Here is a 16,934-nt window from a genome sequence, read left to right as displayed (position 1 = left end):
CGTCCTCTGCCTAGGAGGGCCTTTCCACAAAGAAGTCACAAGGGGCTTTCCGTGGGGGAGGCTGCCAGAAGCTTCCTCTCGGTCTCCCGAGGAGCTCAGCAGCGGCCAGCCCGCGGCTCCGCGGTCACCGCCTGTTACTCTGCCCCGGTCGTCGGCCCGCGGTCCCCAGCCGGCTCCTGGCCATGTCCCCGGCGGCCCCCTTTGGCTCAGCCTGGGCTCAAAACCCGGCCCGCGGGAGATAAGGAAACCACAGGAGGGAAATGGAAATGGGCCCTTCTGAAACAAAGGTGCCCACGAGGGTGCTCCTCGGCGCCCGGGCCTCGCTGTAAACAGGAAGGGTCGGCTCCGTGGCAGTTTGAGTCGGGGTTTCGAGATAAGGGGAGCTTTTCTTATTTCTCCGGCTGCAACTGTGTTCACAAAACGTGCCGGATAAACAGCAACGCGCGCGGCCTCACTGAGCAAGGGGGGCAGGGCGGTAATGGTTGAAGTTCGCCCCTCGCTGGGTCACCGGCCACGGCCAAGGCATTTAGCATTGTTTTTAAAGCAGCTATTTGCGCCGAGCCTCTCCGAGTGGGAGCGAGGTATGAGCGTCGCGCCTAAGCCTTTCAAGAGCGCGCGGGCGGGCGGGGCGCGGGCGAGGGCACTATATCTCCCGGCGGAGGAGCACACGGCAGGCTGACAACACAAGCCCCAAAATGCGCTCAGTTGCCGGTTGCTTAGTTGGCGCTGCTGAGTCTTCTTTCCTCGTTCAGTTTGACAAGGACGCTCTGATAGGCCAGCGCGACCCTGCAGTGGTTGGCCGGAAAGAGTCGAGCCGCCTGATTGGCCGCGCCGCACCTGCAATGCGTCAAGCCGCGGCGGGCGTGGAGGGCTCCGCGTGAATGGTCGTGGCTGGTGGGGCAGCCGACAGCGTTCGGGAGGGAGCGGCTCCGCCTATGGCCGCCATCTTTACTAGTGGCACCTTGGACGGCCCTGGACGCAGAGGGCTTTTCGCGGCTCTCTTTGGCCGGTAGAGAAAGGCTCTGTGACAGAAGTTGCCTTTGGGGTTTCTTTTTCCCTTTTTACTTTGCGGAGGGTGGTTTTATGTTGGCTCCGGTCCCGGGGATGGGGTGGGGGTAGAGTTCGAGTGCTCCCGGCTCGGAGCTCAGAGCAGAGTGGCCACCCAGGAAGGAGGGGGTCTGGCGAGAGAGTTTTCGCCGCCGCCTCAGTAAAATCGCTTGCTTTGCGTTCTCTTGGCGTGCGCGGTTCCTCTCGATTTCTAGAGGCAAAAATGAGTTTTGCTTTCTGGGCATCTTGCTCGAGCTGGAAAGCAGTTCTGGAAAGCTCTCCCGAATACGTCATGGTTCTTGTTCACGCTGTGCGCGGTCCCGCCCGCACGGAATGCGTTTTTGTTTTTTAGAACTGTAAATCAAACAGCCGTCTTGGAAACAGTTTATCGGCTCCAGAGACCGTGGCCTGCAGGGGCAAAACTGAGCTTGCCTGACAGACATGCTACGAGACGTTGGCTGAAAATGATTTTGATCCTATCAGTTTATTTGCCTTTTTAGGCAACTGCGGTGTTTGTGTGTGCATCCGGTTTTCATCCGTCTCTGATGTCCACCCCCGCAAAAAAGGGATAAGAAAAAAAGCCCTCTTATCTTTGCATCAAAAGGGTTCGTTGTTCAGGACTCATCCCCCATTCGGTGAATGTGGGTGAAAAGAAGGAATATGTTTTCTGGATGAGTTAGAGATGGGGAAACGGAAAAAGCCACGGTTGTCTCGTTTAGTGGGAGGTGATGTCTTCGTTGGTTTTATTTGAACTGTGCAGGTGCAAATTCGGTAGAGTGTGGCTATCCAAAGGTGAACCCTGGAGCTGCCTTGGTATGGGTGTTGCCATGGCTACAGGGAGAGGTGGCTGGCGAATTGCGGGGCCAATGAACCCAGCAAGGCCAGGCCTCTCCCACGTATGAAATCTTCCATTCCCATCTCTAAGATTCCCAGATTGATCTATACAGGCACACATGGGCGTGTCAGTTTTTGTATCGGCTAGTACAGGTGTGTTCACTGCCTTGTGTGGATTTTCTGATTAAATGCTGCATCTAGCAGAGTGGTTTTGGTACCGTTTGGCCATACGTTTTGATTTGCAAGCTGTTGCCACTCTTACCTCATCTTAACCAATTTGGAACATTTAATTATCGGCTTTTATGCCTTTTTCCATAGGTAAACCATCACTTTACCAGAGGGTGCCTTCTGCCTGAAACTAACCTCCACTTTACTGTGTATCAGTATAATGCCAGAGCACCGAGTTCATGGACATTGCAAAAGGAAGAAAATTGCAGCTTTGCATAATCTCCATATAGCAACAGCCACTTGTGCTTCCGTGGAACACTCAGTAATTCAGTGTTCTTTGGCAGCTGCAGTGCTAGGAGCAGCCACTTTGCTTGCTGTGTGAAGTATGGCAAAGGACTAAATCTTCCAGAACTGTGGTTTCTTCTGTAGTATGAAGAGAATCAAGTCTATCTCACAGAGTCCTTGTGCGTTTTGCATGAGATAGGAATGTGCCAGCACTGTGTAAATTATAGAACTGCTGATAATGATATTCAGTAACTAAAGCATTTATTGAATGCCCATAACTGTCTGACCTCATGAGAGGAAGATTTTCCTTCAAGATTTTCTACTTTGTGGGAAGAACAGATGGAGAAACTCAGATCCAAAATCTTAAATGGCATAATTTTTTTCCTTAATTGAAGGCATAGTATTAATATAGCCTTATTAGCATACAGTGCCAGATTTGAGGACTCTTGGGGTGACTGGCTCATCAGTTTGCCTAGGACTTTCCTGGCTTTAGCCTCAAAGGCCCATGTCCTAGAGAGCCCCCTCTTGTCCCAGGCAAACCAGGATATTTGGTCACCCCTGGACTGTTTTCAGTGCTACAAGATGGGAGGAGGAACAGAACGAGAAATGAAGATTCCTGCCGTATAGAGGCGACTAGGTTTCCGTGCAGCTGAAGGCCACTGGTCACAAGAAATGAGATAAGTGTGTGCTGACACCTGAAACTCATCCAAAGTCAAATTGATACTTTCATCCATCTTTATTCTTCCTTCTCTCAGTTCCCACATGTGTTTTTGTTGTTGTTGTTTTTATTTGATTCAAATCTCCATCTCTGGTAAAGACTTTATTGAACTTTTTGTCACTTTAGAGTGCTTAAGTTCTTTTTTATACCCTGGACCCCTTTGCCAGTGCAGTGAAGCCTACAGGCTGCTATGGTTTGTTGCCTATATTCATAATCGAAGGCATGCTACATTTCACTTTGAGGGTGGTGAAAATAAAGATGTTCTGCTTTTCCATCCAAGTTCACATACCCTATGAATTGGCTCCATGGAGAAACCCTGTTCCTGCATTACCCCATTGCAGGTCTCTTTCTACGCTGTCCCCTTTTACGTTCCTTCACCTTGACATTCCCACTGCCACCACCATAGTTCAAGGCACCGTTGCTGTTTCCCTAACTCTCACAAACGACTTCATTGATCTCCTACCCTTAGTTCCATCTTCTGCCCAGTCGATGGAGTAGTTTTCCTAAAGCACACATTTGACTATGTAATTTCCTCCTCAAACTTGCTTTGGTTTCCTGTGGCCCCAAGGATTAAGTCCAGATTCCTTAGGAGTTCCTTCAGGGCCCTTCGTAATCTGGCCTTTTCAGTCCTTATAACCTACTACTGTTGGCATCTCCTAGATTTGAGCCATATGAATTGTATTCAGTATTTGTGCTTTCCCCCTCCATCCTTTATTCACATGTTTCTCTTGGCCTAGAATTCTGATTTCCATCATCTCTACCTCACAAAGAAGGCTTACTTCAAATGCAGAGTCAGTGAAAATAACCACTTCCTCCCCTGAGCTCTCTTAGCACTTTATTTCACCCTCTTCTGTTACCACATGCTACTTTTATTGAGAATTTGATTATTCATCCCGTAAATACTTACCAAGTACCTGTTGTCAATGTGGCCCTGTACTAGGGACAAGGGGGATATGAAGCGGAACCGATTTGTACCTTGGTTTTGTTTTGTTTTTTTTCATTTGCAGAACAGATTTATTTAAATGTTAATTTTGGTTAGATTTAGGGGACTTGGTGGAGATTATGGTGGGCTTCCTAAAACCATCCCCAAATCACAGATTTCACTGCTGCTTTTTCATTTTATTTCTTCTCCCACCTTCTAAAACTGACCTTCAAGGACTACCAGCATCCTCTTAGACTGTCCTCCAGTAGTCCATTCTGTGTGGCATTAAATATTTCTTTCTGAAACTTGCCTCTATAAACCGATCTTCCTTAGACAATTGTATTTCTTCTTCTTTTTAAAATTCCAATGCAGTTAACGTACAGTGTGATATTAGCTTCAGGTGTACAATATAGTGATTCAGTAATTCTATATATTACTCAGTGCTCCTCAAGTAAGTGTATTCTTAATCCCCTTCATCTATTTCACCGATCCCCCTGCCCACCTCCCCTTTGGTAACCATCTGTTTGTTCTCCCTAGTTGAGAGTCAGTTTTTTGGTTTGTCTCTTTTTCTTTTCCCTTTGTTCATTTGTTTTGTTTCTTAAATTTCACATGCGAGCGAGATCATATGGTGTTTGTCTTTCTCTGACTGGCTTATTTTACATAGCATTACACTCTCTAGATCCATCCATGTCATTGCAAAAGGCAAGATTTTACTCTATTTTATGGCTAACATTCCATTGCATATATATGTACCACATCTTCTTCATCCATTCATCAATCGATGGACACTTGGGCTGCTTACATAGTTTGGCTATTGTAAATAACGCTGCAATAAACATAGGGGTGCATGTATCCTTTTGAATTAGTGTTTTCATATTCTTTGGGTAAATATCCAGTCGTGCGATTACTGGATCATAGGGTAGTTCTAGTTTTAATTCTTTAAGGAGACTCCATACTGTCTTCCACAGTGGCTGCACCAGTTTGCTTCCCAGCAACAGTGCACCAGGGTTCCTTTTTCTCCACATCCGTGCCAACACTTGTTACTTGTGTTTTTTTATTTTAGCCATTCTGACAGATATGAGGTGCTATCTCATTGTGGTTTTGATTTGCATTTCCCTGATGATGAATGATGTTGAGTGTCTGTTGGCCGTCTGTGTGTCTTCTTTGGAGAAATGTCCATGTCTCCTGCCCATTTTTTAAATTGGATTTTTTAGGTTTTTTGGTGTTAAGTTGTATAAATTATTTATATATTTTGGATACTAACCCTTTATCAGATATGTCATTTGCATAAGTCTTCTCCCATTCAGTAGGCTGTCTTTTAGTTTTGTTGGTTGTTCCTTTTGCTGTGCAGGAGCTTTTTGTTTTGATGTAGTCCCAACAGTTTATTTGTCCATTGGTTTTTAAAGGACTAAACATTTCAGGTTGGGAGATAATATAAACCTAAGAAATGCTTTTTCAAGGTAGAAGAAAACAACCTAGGATTTCAGAAGTGCAGAGGGAAAACTCATTTTACTAGATGAATCAGAAAAAACTTTGTGAAGGATGTGGCCTCCAAGCTAGCTTGGAAGTTCGTGACCTATATGGATGTACGTAGGGAAGGCATTCCATGTGGAGGGAATACGAGGAACAAAGCAAGGATGCTGGAAAGAACAGCATGTGTTGGGGAAGGAGAAGTTTAATCTGTTATTAAGGGGCCTCTTGAGAGATCAGGCTGGTGTCACATTGGTTAAGAGTAGACAGAGAATAGCAATACGCTCAGGTAAGAAGATAAGACTATCCTGTATGCATGGAATCCATTGAAGGGTTTTGACAAGAGACTGACAAAATCAAAGGTGATTCAAAAATAATTATGTGGCACCATAGTGGGAGGTGAATTTTATAGAGAGAGACTGTAAACAGGGAGACTGATGAAGGCAATAACAATGAGAATAATGGCAGATATTTATTGAGCACTTACAAAAATGCTATGCAATATCTTTATTTGTAGTATCTTGTTTATTGCTCACAAAAGTTGTATTTTTCACAAATAAGGAAATCTAAGCTTAGAAAGAATAAATAACTTGTCCAGGTTCACCCATTGTGACAGAGCTGGAAGTTGAACCGTTCCTGTCTGCAGCAGCTGGTCCACGAGTTAGCTGTAATCTGAAAATGTTAGCAGTGGAATTAGAGAAGATCCAAGAAATGATGCTCTTTATAAGTAGTAGTATTTTTGTACTTTATGTTTCAGGTGAAAAATGAAAAGGCAACAAATATCACCATAGTTGGGCTAAATTCCTGGATTATCTTCTTAAATATTGATCTTACTGTGTATCTCCTACATACTCTCTTACAGTGAAGAAATAAGACATCCGTAAGCAAAATACAGTTGCTACAGCTTTGCCTCAGTTTATAAAAACTCATATACCAAAATGGGGAAAGGGTTTAGATGCTAGTTGGCCTTGGCCTCTTCTACTTGGACTCCTCAGAAAGCTCACAGAAGAAAGGAGCAACAGTGCTGGCTTAGCGGTATACCAAATTATGCTACCAAATAGACCTATTGGGGATGTCTCCTGAATGTGAACTAGAACTTTTTGAAGTATTTCCTTGGGTGAAAGATTTCTTGGGCTAGCCTCTGTTTAAAGATGTGTAATGGGTTTAGGGCACTGGAAGAATGGTTTCCCTGTGCTCTTGGTCAAGTCTGCGACCCCCACCCACTTTGCCTCCCTAAGTAAAAAAGTGGTAAGGAGAAAGAGCTAGTGACTGCCCTTGAGGAGCCGCTGGAGTGCTTGATGCCCCAATCACTGAAGATTATGAAAAGAGGAGCAGGGAGGGGGAAGTCTCATTTGTTCTGATCCCTTCATTCCCCCTCTCCCTACCCTTTATGCTTTCCATCTTTTTCTGATTGTAGATGGAAAAATTAAAGCCTGTATGTGTCAGAAATCTTGAGACCTAGGAAAGGCTCACCTTCAAAAGTTCTAGTGTATGTTTATAATACCTTGACTACCTTTCCCCCTTTGCCAATAGTCTCACAGCATTTTGTCTATGTTTTGTCATTCTGATTAGATCATAGTTTCCTTAAAAACAAATTACCTTTTTTGAAAAAGACCTCCCATCACCTATACCATTGTCCTGCGTTTAGTAGTCACTCAGTCTTGATTTGTCATTTTTCTCTTTTTTTTCCCCCTGATTTATCTTTTCTACCCAACACTTGATGATTGCATTAAAAAGTTCAAGGATACTCTGGAAAAAGGTTATTCATTTAAGATTCATTCAGCCATGTGTATTGATTTCATTCTGCATGTCAGGTACCTTTGAATGTGAGTGCTGATTACTCTCTTCTGAGGTCATGGTTCATAGTCTTATTTGGGTCACCAGCACCTTCGAGAGTCTAATAAAAGCCATAGAAACCTCTCAGAAAAGCGTAATACATAAAATAATTCTGAAACCTCTGCCATAGAGTGTAGACTTTCCGACTCAATCAAACCAAAACAAAAAACATTTAAAAAAAATCCAGAAACCCTCTTCAGTGTGATGTGTTTAGGGTTTACCATTGTATGATCACATGATCAGTGTGTGTAGGTAACTACATATGTAAGCATTCATATGCAGTTGCTCAATGATGTAGCTCCAAGGGAGCTATTCTAATACTTGAACTGTTTGGTTTTTTTAAAGATTTCATTTATTTGACAGACGGAGCAAGAGAGAGAGCACAGCAGGGGGAACGGCAGGCAGAGGGAGACAGAGAAGCAGGCTCCCCGCTGGGCAAGGAGCCTGATGTGGGACTGGATCCCAGGACCCAGTGAAGTCTATTTTAAGTGGCAAGATGATAATACAGCACAAAGAATCTTCTACCTCAGTACCTGGCTGGCTCAGTCGGAAGAGCTCGTGACTCTTGATCTTAGGGTTGTGAGTTCAAGCCCCATGTTGGGTATAGAGATTCCTCAAAAGTAAAATCTTTAAGGGGTGCCTGAGTGGCTCTGTCGGTTGAGCGTCCGGTTCTTGATTTCAGCTCAGGTCGTGATCTCAGGGCCCTCAGGTCATCACCTCAGGATCCTGGGATCAAGCCATGCTTCAGGCTCCATGCTCAGCCCAGAGACTGCTTCTTTTCTTCTCCTGTCTCTGCCCCTCCCCCTGCTCTCTCTACTGAATAAATAAATCTTTATAAATAATAAAATAAAATCTTAAAAATCTGTCTCTGAAAAGATCTGTAAATGGTACCAACAGCATCAGTATCATCAATGAACATTATTGAGGTTCTTACATGGGTAAGGGGCAGTGGGAGGTACCAAGCTTGCGAAGAATTACACATAGCTCTGCCCTTCAGGTGCTCACAACTAGACTATCACCTGTCTGCAGGCAAGGACCATGTTTTTATTTATGTTGGTTTTTGTGATGTTTATATTGGCTTGCACCCTCAATACACAACCATGTCTGGCATGTGATAGTTGCTAAATAAATATATGTTGAACATCTGAATCAACAGCTATTAAAATGGAGAGAGAGAGTCAAATAAAAGGAAAGCTTCTATTTTGTGATGTAGCTTTTTTTAATTTTTAAAAAATTTTAAAAGATTTTATTTATTTATTTGACAGAGAGACAGCCAGCGAGAGAGTGAACACAAGCAGGGGGAGTGGGAGAGGAAGAAGCAGGCTCTTAGCAGAGGAGCCTGATGTGGGGCTCACTTCCAGAATGCTGGGATCACGCCCTGAGCCGAAGGCAGACGCTTAACGACTGTGCCACCCAGGCGCCCCGTGATGTAGCTTTTAAAAAGGAAAATATTATATTATGTTCTTTTAAAACACAGAAATATTTCACACAATCATAATAATATATATAGTAAATGTAAATTAATAAGCCTAATAAGCCCTGGTGAATCTACCACCTATTCAAATAACTAGAAAATTACCAATACTGTGGGAAATACTTGTGTACTTCCAAATGTCACCCTCCCGCCTCCCCACTAGCCCAAACCGCACTCTCAATTCAGGAGTATTTTAACTTTGAGATGTATAAATCGGAAACAAGGATTTACAGAAGGCAAATCTATGTAATTATTAAGAATTTATGGGATACCTGGGTGGCTCAGTCGGTTAAGTGTCAGATTCTTGATTTCGGCTCAGGTCATGATCTCAGGGTTGTGGGATTGAGCCCCCATGTTGGGCTCCGCGCTAAGTGGGGAGTCTGCTTCTCTCCCTTTCTCTCCCTCTCCCTCTGCTCCTCACCCCTTTAACGTGTGCTCTCTCTCTAAAATGAATAAATCTATTTTTTAAATTGTAATGTGTTAAAGATTCCTTTAAGACAAAGAATTGCACATTTAGGAAGCAATTAAAAAACAAATACATTTAATAATAGTCATGTGGAAGATCATTTATTACAGGCCCTTTGAATATCATCAGAAAATAGTAAGCAAGGTTACTTCTATGTGCGAAATCCTGGGGACATCAGCACAGTCTACTACACACACGGGAAAGGCAGATACTAGAGTTCATTTTCTAGTGTCTTGGGTTGCCTTGCCTTCCCTCTTGTAAAATGATTTTTGAAACATTTTTTTTTTTTTGAAATTTGCTTTAAATAGCTTTTCTATTTGTCTTATGTGTTTTCTATTTCACAGTCTCAACACTGTCTTTCATCAACTGGGGTATGTTTTTCATAGATGCTGAGTGCAACTCTTCCTGTGAGTTGTCAGTGAAGAGATTTTAAGTTGTAACACTGGTTATAGGTAAAGATTTACCAAAGCAGAACATAAAAATAAAGAAACGAACACAATGGCATTATAGCAACATTTATCTTCTCAAATAAGAATTCTTACACCAATGTTGACTAGGAGCATGCTTTCATATGATACACAGTATAGCATTTCATGTCTAGTAGCATAAACTTGAATTCCAAAGAAATGTAAATGAAGAGGGTTCCTTTCCAGGACAGTTTTCCCTTCCCCTTAATCTTTGTACCATTGCAGTTCCATTGCAGTTCTATCTGCAGCCATTCAAACAAACTGTCTTCCTTGTTTCTTTCTTTTAATTTTTTATTTTTTGACATAATTTCAGAGTTACAGAAAAGTTACAAGAATGGTGGCTCAGTCTGTTAAGCATCTGCCTTCAGCTCAGGTCATGATCCCAGGGTCCTGGGATTGAGCCCTGCATCGGGCTCCCTGCTCAGCCAGGAGTCTGCATCTCCCTTTTCCCTCTCCCTCCCCAGCTCATGCTCACTTTCTCTTTCAAAAAAAAAAAAAAAAAAAAGTTACAAGAGTAGTATAAAGGATTCTCCTGTACCCTTCCTCTGTATTTCCCAACTGTTAACATTTACCACATGGGCACATTTGCACGTGTTCTCTTGTGCTTGCTCTCTCTTATGGCGGATGTCATGCCCCTTTGTCCCTAAGTAGTTCAGTGCATAACTCAGAAATAAGGTCATTCTCTCACATAACTATTAGTACAATTATCAAAATCAGGAAAAGGAGGTAATACCGTTATTATTGTCTAATCTGTAGTCAAAATGTGTTGTCCTAATACTGTTCTTTATAGCAAAAGAAAATCCCAGATCATGCATTGCATTCAGGTGTCACGTCTCTGATCTCATTTAATGTGGAATCCTTCTTCATTTTGGCTTTGTTTTTCACAGTATTGACTAACTTACTGATTTCTAACCAATTGATATGCTGAGAATTTTTAAGTTAAGTATATTTCAAGTAACTGAATTAATCACTGTCAAGACCTCCAGGAAAAGGTTTAGGTGCTGATTATCTTATCTTACATTCATTAAAAAATAATACCCAAAGAAATGGTAGAGCAAAGGATGAGAAAAAGGAATTTAGAATTCTAGACATTTCCACCCCCAAAGTAACACAATCCACTGTTACGAGAAAATAGAAAACAGGCGAAGACAGGTTAGATAATTCATCAGAAGCCCTCCAGCTCTCTTGCTTCCTGGATCTCTGTACTTTTGTCTATATCATATATGCTTAATGGAAAAAGTCATTATAAAACCCTGAAAGTAGTGCATTGGTTTATTTTTATTAATTCCATCTACTGTGTTTGGTTTGCCCATAGAATTCTGCCTGCTGGTGATCTCTGTTATTCTATACAATAGCTGTGTAATAGTTGATATTTGATTTATATTATAATGTTTATAATGTCATGCTTGCCATATATAGAATCTAAATTTATCTCAGGACCATGTACACAGGGTTTAGACAGCAGTGTGACAATTTGTGTAGGACACACGTGTAACGTGACCTTATTTATGTGCTTCACAGTAGACAAGGTGGGCTCCGATGGAGAGGAGCCTTTTAACCAGGTACCATTCTGAGCTTTCCACCAAAGTGTCCCAGCAGGATAGGGGACCAAGGGTGTCTCCTGCGGTGGGCTTGAGGGTAGATAGCCTAAGCGAGTCTACCCAAAGTGACACACCTCTTTGAAACTTCGTGTATTTTGTGTTTAAAGTTCATACACATTTTATGTTTCTTTTAATTAAAAACTTGTTGTCATCCCCTCCCACCTCCAATCATCTAGGAGGACTTATTCTTCCTGTAGCTTCAAATACCGCTGTAGCTCACCACACCCCAGTTTGAGAAACATGTGGACAGAACTGTGAAGAGAGTTGCGGAATTCCAGGCTCGGGGTAACTCATGAGCGAAGCCCTGACAGGTGAAAGGCAGTCTGTGGAGAAGTGCAAAGTGGGGCTCTGTGCAGAGTAGTCATGTGGACTTGGATGCCACCATGAGGAGCTGGAGAGATACAGTGGGCAAGAGCACTGGTGCAGATTTAGAAGGAAGGAAACCAGGATGCTGGTTCTCTCTCTGCTACTCCCTTCGCCTTGTGGCCTTGGGTGAAGCGCTGAAATCTGGACTCTGGTTTCCTTTCCGGAGAAAGGCAATACCAGAATAAGCGGCCATAAGTTTCCTTTTGGCTGTAATACTTTGTGATTCATTATGAGCTAGGAAAATACATTAGCTTGTTAAAGAGTCCCCATGTTTCATAATTTACAAATTTAATCTGGTCGGTGCTCTTAATATTATTACTGGCCACCTGCTGCTGATAATACACAATATCTATTCAAGACAATGAGTATATTTATGCTTTTAAGAATTTCATGGGGGGAGGTGGGGGAGGAAAAGAATATCACTGTGAAATCTAGGCCTGCCATCTTATGGATCCTAAATGGTACCACCGAAATACAGGGAAGTATGTCAGGAGATGATTTCTGCACACATCAAGAGAATCCCTGCTCACATGTATGTAGCTTATTGCCAAAGGAGTCCATACAGTATTTTAAAATGTATTTTCTTTGATAATTCTTAGTTTTAACTGTCTCGTAATGAATTGAAGTAAATCTAAGAAAGCCCCTACCTCCAATTTTAATTGTTTATTGATCCCAATAATTATTTTCCGGGCCACATTTCATTTTCTAAATGGTTATTGCTAGTTATTTTGCTTTTGAAATTGTTTGGAACAAAAGAATGTTCTTTGAAATGGTGGTGCAGAAGTGCTGGCGTGCATATTTTATGAAAGCTGTGATTATCCAAAATGGTGAAATGTAACAGTCGTCCTTTTCTCTTTCGTATGGCTGAGAAATGATGAGAATAGATAGTTTTCCATTGCAACTAGGATGAGCATTTGTGGAATTTACTCCTTCCATCCCCTGCTGCTGCACCTCAGCATTTATCTTCTGTCACATACAAAATTCACAGCACAGAACTTTTGTTCATAGTGAACATGGGGGAGTTAGACAGTAGCAAATATTTTCAACTCCTTAGAAAATGTAACTTTAAAATATCGCAAATAAAAGAGCAAGGATAAAAGACTGCATCCCTAGTAAATGATGGGATTTGTCTCTAGTTACACTTTGTTTTGTCCAAAACAGATCCAAATAAAATTATTCAGCCTCCCTTCCCAATAATATAATTTGAGACACTGAACTATCCTAAAGGTTGCTTTTAACGGGCATTCTGAAATTTTCTCTGGGGCAAAACCAGTAAATCTTCTGTTTAAGGTTGCTGATTTCATGAAGCTTTTTAAACTGCGTTCTACTTCCCACTGGTTTTCAATTTATTTTCAGTATGCTTCAGTATTTGTGGAGGTTTTAATCCCTTTCAAGTTGAAATGCGATTATTATAGTGCAGGAGAAGGCAGTGCTTGGACATGGCTGACAGTACAAGTGCTTACTTGCTGCAACTAATTTCATCAGTATGGATCCTTGTATCTGAATCCAACGTCAACAGCCAGTATCAGTCATGGGGAACTATAGCAGAGTTCTCTCCAAACCATTTTAGCAACTAGAGACGTTGGCTGAGATTACGTTCTTCCTGCTGCCTCCTGAAAGGTGAATGCTTTTTCTAATCATCTTGTGATTTAATTATCAGATCCTCTTTCTTTGTATTTTCTCTCTTCTTGTTTTGACTAAGCCCTACTGACTTTGAAGAAACAATGCAAAACGTTATGTCCACATTCAGCCCAATCAAAGTCTGTGACATGCATATTTTCTTGTTTATTTTGGTTATATATTTTAAGATTTTTACAAATATTTAGAATATTTTAAAACCCTGCTTAAAGTTAAAAGTAATTCTTTTGTAGTCTGACTCTAATGGTTTACTTAAAACGTATTTGAGAAAGAGTTTGGTTTTACTTCCAATTGCTCAATTGATGTTTCAGAATTTCTAAATCATCTATATTTGCTTTTACTCTTAAATGTGCTGTCAAATTATAAAATCAAACGACCATACCAAGTGCCAACAATATGTTTTCTAGAAATAAAATAATTCACAAAAATAAACCACTGTAGGAAAGATACTTCACAAATAAGTGTTTTGTGAGGTTTAAGTTTCACTAAAAAAGGTAAAAATTGAGATAATTCTAATGCTAAAACCTAGTTTTGGGAAGGAGTGTTTAATTCACGTGTTGAAACATAGGTGTATGGGTTACCTGTTAAATTTCAAAGTTTAGTTTACTTTCAGTCCTGCCACAGGTATATTCCGGTGGCCATAAATCTAAAAATAAAATTATTGCCAAGCCTTTCACTTAAATATGCAATTAAAATGTTTTTCTTTGGGCAATTATTTTTTGGAAGAATAAAATACCAGTGTAAAATTTAAATTGAGCCAACTGGTTTTATAGAGTTCCATGTCATAAGATATATTTGAAAAGCTTAAGTAGTATTGCTTAATAATGGAGTAAGTTGGCTAGAAAGGAAGTAAGCTAGATCATTGTTTCTATGAAAACTCAAGCATAAATTGGGGGTCATTGTTGGAGATATTGTAGAATGTATTTTTTCCCTGGAGGGGGGTTGGGCCAGATTTTCTCAGAGATTCCTTCTAACTCTGAAAGTCTAAGGGTTTAGTAAACTTCAGACTAATACTTTATGGAATTTACCTTAACAGTTTCAGAATGGGAGGCATTTTGGGGATGTTTAATCATTATTCTGGAAATATATCCTGAGTTGGGGCAATAGAGGAAAAATTCCTTTTCATTGTCATTAAAGGCATGTTGACGGTAGAGGGGAAAAAATGAGCTCCTGTAGCTCTGTAAATGCTTTATAAAAGCAGTTATCCATTTCAGGTTTCTCTTCTGTTTCTGCTGATCTTCAAGGCCTTTTAAATAGAATGCGAGGATCATTTCCTGTCATTATTGGGTTTTGGAGTTTGACCTTCCCCCAAAAATGACTGTCCTGTGATAACTGGCCATGTGTGGTGACCAGTACCCTGTAGGATCTAGATGATGATCAGTGGTGAAGATTTTCCCATTTTCATTCCAGAAGAAAAACCTTGTGATCAGAACGCTTTTTTGGGGGGGGGGAGTGCCACCTGCACAGCCTCCCACTGTCCCCCAGCATCCATCCAGTTGAAGAGGAAATCATTGTTTCCATGGCTGCCGTTGTTTCCCTGGCTGCCAGTGCCTGCCAAGGGTCCATGAAGCATGTTAGACCGTCAGGAAGGGGTCGTGTTGACCCTAGGTAAGTTGTGATCTGGTGGATTGTTTCTGACCAGTGGAAGGTGACCCTCAGCCAAACTATGATGTAAGAAAGGTTATTTTTTATACCATTCACCCTGGTTCCCATATTTTTTCCTCCCCGGTCACCCAGTGACAGCTTTCATCTTTAGACGTTCAGAGTCTTGATTTAGTATTCTTAACACACCCTCTCCTCCAGCTTGCTTTCTGGAAAGGATGTGTTATTAATATGCTAATGCAAATTTAAGTTAATGTCTGATCTCTCAGGGATATATGTATTTCAAACCTTTCTTCTTGTGCAATGATAGCATCAGCAGGCAGCAGACATATTTGGGGGCCCCTGTGGAAACTGTGTCACAGTAAGCTGTCTCCCAGCCTGCCTTCTCTTAAGGTCTTAACAACCTCTAGTCTCATCTCCAGCATGCCCCCATACCTCTTTCTGTCATTCATTTATTCAATATATTTGCTCTGTTTACTCAATATAGCAAATACCTGTGGAGCACCACTGTGTGTAGGCTAGGCCCAGGGCATACCACAGTGAGCTAAAGAAGGCACAGTCCCTACCGTAAGGGACTTTAGAGTCTACTGAGAGGGTGGGACAATCACGTAATTGCATAGATAAATGTCAAGTTATAACTATGGTAAATGCTACAAAGGTGGCGGGGAACAGAGTGCTGTGTGTATACAGTAGGGGATTCGACTGAGCCAGAAGGTCCAGGACACCCTCCCTGAGAGAGTTTGGCTGAGTGGGGGTTAATGAGACAAAAGGAATGACAGGATATATTGGTTGCCCAGGATAGCCATAATATACCAAACCTTGGATTGCTGAAAACATCACACATTTATTGTTTCACAGTTCTGGAGACTAGAAGTCTAAAATCAAGATGTCAGAAGGCCCATGCCCCCAGTGGTTCTAGGGGAGAATCCTTCCTTGCCTCTTCTCGCTTCTGGTATTTGCTGGCCATCCTCAGTGTCCCTTGGCTTGTAGACGTGCCACTCAAGGTTGTCTTCTCCCTTTGTGCCTTCACATAATCTTCGCTCTGTCTATGTCTGTCTCTGTGTCCAAACTGCTCCTTTGGAGTAAGAATGTTAGTCATTTTGGGTTGGGACCCACTCTAATGACCTCTTTGTAACGTGATTACTTCTGCAGAGACCCTGTCTTCAATGAGGTCACATTCTGGGGTACTGGGGGTTGAGACTTTAGCATATCTTTCTGGGGGCCACAATTCAACCCATAACAGAATAAAGAATAGAAGAGTAGGGGCGCCTGGGTGGCGCAGTCGTTAAGCGTCTGCCTTCAGCTCAGGGCGTGATCCTAGCGTTTCGGGATCGAGTCCCACATCGGGCTTCTCTGCTGGGAGCCTGCTTCTTCCTCTCCCACTCCCCCTGCTTGTGTTCCCTCTCTCGCTGGCTGTCTCTCTGTCAAATAAATAAAATCTTAAAAAAAAAAAAAAAAGAATAGAAGAGTAGAGTCTTCTAGGCAAGGGAGACAGAACACACCAAGGTCCTTGGGCAGGAGGAAGCATGGCCTGTGTGGTGTGGAGAGTGAGTGGGGAAGTGTGGTGTGAGAAGAAGCTGGAAAGGAAGTGAGATGAGTTGTTAGGCCTACATCAGGGATTTTGGTCATAATGTAAAAGCATCGGTCAATAATGTTACTGGGGGATTTCAGCAGGAATAAGGCATGATCAGATTGGCACTTTGAAAAAAATCACCCTGGCTACCATGTGCAGAATGGGGTGAAGCAAGAACGGATGTAGATGTATGAGTGAAGAAGGTATATAATAGAGGAGGTGAGAGAGGAAGAGGCGCAGAGGGCCTTGGGCATAGAAAGTCAAATCAGTGAGCCTCGATGATAGATCAGACGTGGCATGGAGAAGGAAATGGTCAGGGGAGATTCGTTCCTGGATTTCCAACTCCTTTGCTGAATGCGTGTAGGGGGCACTGAGGAAGAGCCTGGTTGGGGGGCAAAATTGCAGGTGTTTGTGGACATGCGGGGCTTAGAGTGCACTGTGTAGAACTGTCAGACAGGCATCTGTAG

At 42.2% G+C, this 16,934-nt stretch overlaps 1 long non-coding RNA gene across 1 annotated transcript; it reads left to right on the top strand.

Annotated features, from left to right (window-relative positions):
- The first annotated feature begins 865 nt into the window (after positions 1-865).
- LOC148107712 (uncharacterized) lies at positions 866-16,360 on the top strand. Its single transcript, XR_015721856.1, has 2 exons — positions 866-13,274; positions 14,703-16,360. It is a non-coding gene; the product is annotated as an uncharacterized LOC148107712 (long non-coding RNA).
- The last annotated feature ends 574 nt before the right edge of the window (positions 16,361-16,934 follow it).

The sequence above is a fragment of the Ursus americanus genome, chromosome 26 (genome assembly GCF_024610735.1).
Source record: "Ursus americanus isolate L20-20 chromosome 26, mUrsAme1.1.p, whole genome shotgun sequence".
NCBI lineage: Eukaryota > Metazoa > Chordata > Mammalia > Carnivora > Ursidae > Ursus > Ursus americanus.
This window is presented reverse-complemented; position numbering and strand designations above follow the sequence as displayed.